The 6,742-nt window shown below is 42.2% G+C and overlaps 1 pseudogene; it reads left to right on the forward strand.

Moving 5' to 3' along the window:
- LOC101982695 overlaps positions 1-5,553 on the forward strand; it is an 11,719-nt pseudogene extending 6,166 nt beyond the window's left edge.
- Positions 5,554-6,742: the final 1,189 nt, after the last annotated feature.

The following is a 6,742-nucleotide window of genomic DNA, read 5'->3' on the forward strand; positions in this document are numbered from 1 at the left end:
TACAGAAGCTTCTCAGTTTTAGTAGGTCCCATTTATTCAATGTTGCCCTTAATGTCTGTGCTGCTGGGGTTATACATAGGAAGTGATCTCCTGTGCCCATCTGTTGTAGGGTACTTCCCACTTTTTCTTCTATAAGGTTCAGTGTATTCGGACTGATATTGAGGTCTTTAATCCATTTGGACTTGAGTTTTGTTCATGGTGGTAGATATGGGTCTATTTTCATTCTTCTACAGGTTGAAATCCAGTTGTGCCAGCACCATTTGTTGAAGATGCTTTCTTTCTTCCATTGTATAATTTTAGCTCCTTTATCAAAAATGAGGTGTTCCTCCTTAGAGTAGGAGCAGAAAACTGTTCCTGAGCAAAGGACCTTGCAGGAAACGAAGACTTGGGCGGGGGGTCGTGTGTAAGAAAGACAGCCCTTCAGAAGGAGCTGGGGGAGGGGGGTTTGTGCTCTCTTCTGGGACAATCCGCCCCTGGATAGCACACACTCCTTTCTCCTCTCCTCTTCTTCCCTTCCTCTTTGGTCCTCAGTTCTCTCTCCCTACCCCAATGCTCCCAATTTTCTCAGGAGTTCTTGTCTATTTCTCCTTCCCAGCAGGATGTATGTGTGTCTCTCCTAGGGTTCTCCTTTTTACCCAGTTTCTCTGATTTTGTGGACTACAGGCTGGTTATACTCTATTTTAAGTCTTTGGGTTTTCTTTTTACTTAGTTTCTCTGGGATCATGGTAATCCTTTGCTTTATGCCTAATATAAACTTATGAGTACATACCATGCTTGTCTTTTTGGGTCTGGGTTACCTCACTCCGGATGGTTTTTTCTAGTTCCATCCATGTGCATACAAATTTCAAGATGTCATTGTTTTTTCTCCACTAAGAAGTACTCCACTGTGTATATATACCATATTTTCTTTATCCATTCTTTGGTTGAGGAGCGTCTAGGTTGTTTCCAGGTTCTGGCTATTATAAATAATGCTGCTATTAACATAGCTGAGCAAATGACCTTGTGGTATGTGTGTACATCCTTTGAGTATATCCCTAAGAGTGGTATTGCTGGGTCTTGAGGTAGATTGATTTCAGATTTTCTGAAAAGCTGTAATACTTATTTCCAAAGTGGCTGTATAAGCTTCCACTCCTACCAGCAATGGAGGGGTGTTCCCCTTACTCTGCATCCTGTTCCATATAAGCTGTCATTGGTGTTTTTGATCTTAGTCATTCTGTCTGGTATAAGATGGTCTCTCAGATTCATTTTTATTTGCATTTCCCTGATGGCTAAGGATGTTGAGCAGTTCCTGAATTGTCTTTTGGCAATTTGATATTCCCCTGTTGAGAATTTTGTTTAGATTTATACCCCATTTTTAATTGGATTATTTAGTATTTTGGTGTCTAGTTTCTTGAGTTCTTTATGTATTTTGAAGATAATGCTCTGATGTGGTTTTGGTGAAGATCTTTTCCCATTCTGGAGGCTACCATTTTGTCTTATTGACTGTGTCCTTTGCCTTACAGAAGCTTCTCAGTTTCAGAAGGTACTATTAATTTACTGTTGCTCCCACTGTCTGTGCTACTGGTATTAGATTTATGAAGTGATTTCCTGTGCAAGTGCATTCGAGGCTACTTCCCACTTTCTGTTTTATGAGGTTCAACATGGCTGGATTTGTGTTGAGGTGTGTGGTTATGTTATTTGTGGCTATTATAAAGGGTGATGTTTCTCTGATTTCTTTCTCAGCTTCTTTCATTTGTAAGTAGGAAGGCTATTTTTTTGAGTTGATTTTGTTTCCTGCACCATTAATGAGGGTGTCTATCAGCTGCAGGTGTTCTCTGGTAGAATTTTTGGGGTCACTTATGTATGGTATTGTATCTTCTACAAGTAGCAAAAGTTTGACTTCTCCCTTTTCAGTTTTTATCCTCTTGATCTCTTTATTTTTCTGTTCTGATTGATATCCTATATTCATAATCAAAATATAGTTTTTCTATTCTTATTGTTATCCAATAGTCATAATCAAAATATAGGTCAATATATCACAGAATATTGAAGAACAAATAGAATGATTGTTAATCTCAAAAATAAAATATTAGAGAGTTATGCAATGTTTAAGAGGGGCATGTTGACCCATGCCTAAAAGACCAGCGCTTTGCAATAGAACATGGCAGAACACAATCTCAAGATTACTGGGAAACTGCCCCCCACACCTGCTGAGCCCCCCCTCCTCTGCAGCAGCTGTAGCTGTGGCTTGAGCTGGAGCCTGCATGAAGAGGCCCTGGGCATGTCTTCGCCACCATAGCCCCTGCTGCTGCCTGCCCACCGCTGGGCCCTGGAGCACACAGGCCCTGTGCATGCCTCGAGGCTGAGCCAAGGATTTTAAACAGTTTTAACCTAATGACTTATATTTGAAAAACACTACATGGGAGGATGTAGGAATGTGGGACCCTTCACTTACAAAAAATAGGACTATCAGACAAAACCTTTTTTGCTGCAGTGCTTGTCCGTTTTCCTCAAAATTCTTCTCTGCCTACAAAAGTCATGTCCGGAATGTTCATAGTGAAGACTTTGAAAATAGTTCTTTCCTTAATTGCCCTTACTGTACCTTCAATGCAGATAAAAAGACTTTGGAAACACACTTTAAAATATTTCATGCTCCAAACTCCAGTGCACCGAGTAGCAGCCTCAGCACTTTCAAAGATAAAAACAAAAACTATGGCCTTAAACCTAAGCAGGCTGACAGTGTAGAGCAAGCTGTGTATTACTGCAAGAAGTGCACTTACTGAGACCCTCTATATGAGATTGTCAGGAAGCACATCTACAGGGAACCTTTTCAGCATGTAGCAGCACCGTACATAGCAAAGGCAGGAGAAAAATCACTTAATGGTGCTGTCCCCCTGGGTGCAAATGCCCGAGAAGAGTGTAACATCCACTGCAAGTGATGCCTTTTCATGCCCAAGTCTATGAAGCTTTGGTACAGCATGTCATTGAGGACCATGAACGGATAGGCTATCAGGTCACTGCCATGATTGGGCACACAAATGTTGTAGTTCCCCGGGCCAAAACCTTGATGCTGATTGCTCCCAAATCTCAAGAGAAAAAGGGCATGGGACTGCCACCAAGAATCAATTCCCTTTCTTCTGGAAATGTTCGGTCTCTGTCATCACAGCAGATGGTGAATCAATTGTCAATACCAAAGCCTAACTTCAACTCAGCAGGAGTCAATATGATGTCCAGTGTTCACCTGCAGAAAAACAACTATGGAGTCAAACCTGTAGGCCAGAGCTATGGTGCTGGCCAGTCAGTGAGAGTGGGTCTAGGTGGCAAGGCTCCAGTTTCCATCCCTCAGCAGTTTCAGTCTGTGAAAAAGTTACTTCCAAGTGAAAATGGGAGGTCATATGGGCTTGGTGCTGAGCAAAGACCCCAGCATCGGCCAGGTACTCCCTGTAGACTGCCAGTACCATCTCTCTACCACCCGGGGCCAGGTGAAGTCTCCCTCTGTGTCTTAGTCACAGGCCTCTAGAGTATTACATCAGTCCAGTTCTAAACATCCACCAGCAGCCACAGGCCCTCCTCCAAGCAACGACTGTGCTGCTCAGAAGTGGAAAATATGTACAATCTGTAATGAGCTTTTTCCTGAGAATGTCTATAGTGTTCAGTTTGAAAAGGAACATAAAGCTGATAAAGTCCCAGGAAGTAGCTAAGTACATTATCAAAATACACAATTTTACTAGCAAATACCTCTACTGTAACCGCTATTTGCCCACAGATACCCTGCTCAACCATATGTTAATTCATGGTCTGTCTTGTCCATATTGCCGCTCAACCTTCAGTGATGTGAAAAAGATGGCAGCACACATGCCAATGGTTCACATTGACGAAGAGATGGGACCTAAAACCGAGTCTACTTTGAGCTTTGATTTGACATTACAACAGGGGAGTCACACCAACATCCATCACCTGGTGACCACATACAATCTGAGGGATGCCCCAGCCGAATCAGTTGCTTACCATGCCCAAACTAATGCCACGGTTCCTCCAAAGCCACAGCCAAAAGTTCAGGAAAAAGCAGATGTCGCTGTTAAAAGTTCACCTCAAGCTGCAGTGCCCTATAAAAAAGATGTTGGGAAAACCCTTTGCCCTCTTTGCTTTTCAATCCTAAAAGGACCCATATCTGATGCACTCGCACATCATTTACGAGAAAGACACCAAGTTATTCAGACAGTTCATCCAGTTGAGAAAAAGCTGACCTACAAATGTATCCATTGCCTTGGTGTGCATACTAGCAACATAACAGCCTCAACCATCACTCTGCATCTAGTCCACTGCAGGGGTATTGGAAAAATCCAGAATGGCCTGGACAAAGCAAATGCACTTTCTCGGCTCAATCAGTCTCCAGGCCTGGCGCTTCTGCTTTAGTTTTTCTAGGTGGAGTTTCCTCTGCTAAAAAAACTAAAGCTGGAGGATGACAGTGATTCTCCCAGCTGCTTTGAAGAGAAGCCTGAAGAGCCTGTTGTTTTAGCTTTAGGCCCCAAGGGTCATAAAGATGATTCTTACGAAGCTAGGAAAAGCTTCCTCACAAGATACTTCAACAAACAGCCCTATCCCACCAGGAGAGAAACTGAGAAGTTAGCCGCCAGTCTGTGGCTGTGGAAGAGTGACATTGCTTCCCATTTCAGTAACAAGAGAAAGAAGTGTGTTCGTGACTGTGAGAAGTACAAGCCCGGTGTGCTGCTAGGCTTTAACATGAATTAAATAAAGCCAAACACGAGATGGACTTTGATGCTGAGTGGCTGTTCGAAAATCATGATGAGAAGGACTCAAGAGGCAATGCTAGTAAGACTGCTGACAAAAAGCTTAGCCTTGAGAAGGAAGACGACAGCTTCTCAGATAGTTTTGAGCATTTAGAGGAAGAATCCAGTGGAAGCCACAGCCCTTTGACCCTGTCGTTGAAGTTGAGCCTAAAATTCCTAGTGATAATCCAGAGGAGCATGTACCGAAGGTCATTCCTGAGGATGCTTTGGAATCTGAGAGGCTAGACCAAAAAGAGGAGGAGGATGGTTCAAAATATGAAACTATCCATTTGACTGAGGAGCCAACCAAACTAATGCATGATGCCTCTGACAGTGAGGTAGACCAAGATAATGTAGCTGAGTGGAACGATGGTGCTTCACCATCTGAGAGTGGGCCTGGTTCCCAACAGGTCTCTGACTTTGAGGATAACACATGTGAGATGAAACCAGGAACCTGGTCTGATGAGTCTTCCCAGAGTGAAGATGCAAGGAGCAGTAAGCCAGCTGTCAAAAAAGGCTACGGTGCAAGATGACACAGAGCAGTTGAAATGGAAGAATAGTTCCTATGGAAAAGTTGAAGGGTTTTGGTCCAAGGACCAGTCACAGTGGGAAAATGCATCTGAGAATGCAGAGCACTTACCAAACCCACAGATTGAATGGCAGAATAGTACAATTGACAGTGAGGATGGGGAAGAGTTTGACAACATGACTGACGAAGTTGCTGATCCCACGCTTGTCAGCTTAACTGGAGTAAAACTGAGCAGCCAGCAAGCCTGAGGGGCCTGGCACACATGGGCCATATTGCATCTTGGACCTCTGTTCTGATTGCAGAGCTGTCTTTTAACTGGCACTGCCTTGCAAGGACCGGTCAGTCAGACTGTTGAAGACATATGACCACTACAGTCCCAGTGGTTATTTCTATGTCTATGACATGTGGTTGGTTGATCTTGCTTCAGACCCTTCTCTGGTAGATTCAGTAATGAAGTGTGGAAAACCAATAAGCTCATGAATGCTCACAGGGAAAAGCAGTTCATTGTTTGCTTTTCCAGCATTTCTTTCCCTTGGTAAGATGTTTGGTTGGATGTCCTGGGAAAGCCTTACCCTGATCACATAGTAGTGCAGGGCGGGCATACATGCTACCAGTCCAGTGTGTCTAGTAGACTTGGGAACATGGACCTTTTTTCATGTATTTATTCTCAATAGTTGAAATGTATATTTGTATAGTCTTTTAGACCTCAAGTGATGTTTATGATACTGATACTGTGTGCCCCTCATAGGTTGGTTTTTAGTGTTGCTCTTGCTGTGTGATAAATGCTATATCTAGTTTACCTAGCAGAAGCTTGACCCTGCGATAGTATGGACCTTTGGACAGACTTAGTTTTTTCACATAACCTTGTACAATCTTGCAACAGAGGCCAGCCACATTATATATATATATGGACTCTCCTGTATTATAGGATTTTTTTTTCTTGTTCTGAGTATCTTTGACATTACAGTTGTCAAAACTGATATTTCAGATCTCCTTCTGAGATCTTTTAAGCTAAAATAACATGCAAAAATTGATTTTACAGCTGCTACTTTTGACACCTTTTAGATCTGTAAGAGTGTTGTGTCAGAGCAGCAAGCATGGTTGAGTGCTACATTTGGGATATTTAGTTTCCTCTTTAGTTGAGCACCACTGGCTGTACTCATTTATACCATCTAATATGTGACACACTGTTGTAGTATTATGATTTTGTGGTCTTTAGTTCCCTTTGTATTCATTTTAAGCATCTAAATAAATTGCTGTATTGTGCTTAATGTAAAAAAAGATTACTGGGAAATATATGTTGAGACTGTCTCAAAAATCATAAAAAGATAACACAAACATTCTATTGGTATTTAGTCTATAATTTCCTGTCAGCCCTCACATCATTTTCTATCCCAGTTCTTTTATCTTATAAACAAGAAGCTATAGAAGACTAAGAACACAT

The sequence above is a fragment of the Microtus ochrogaster genome, chromosome X (genome assembly GCF_000317375.1).
Source record: "Microtus ochrogaster isolate Prairie Vole_2 chromosome X, MicOch1.0, whole genome shotgun sequence".
Taxonomy (NCBI): domain Eukaryota; kingdom Metazoa; phylum Chordata; class Mammalia; order Rodentia; family Cricetidae; genus Microtus; species Microtus ochrogaster.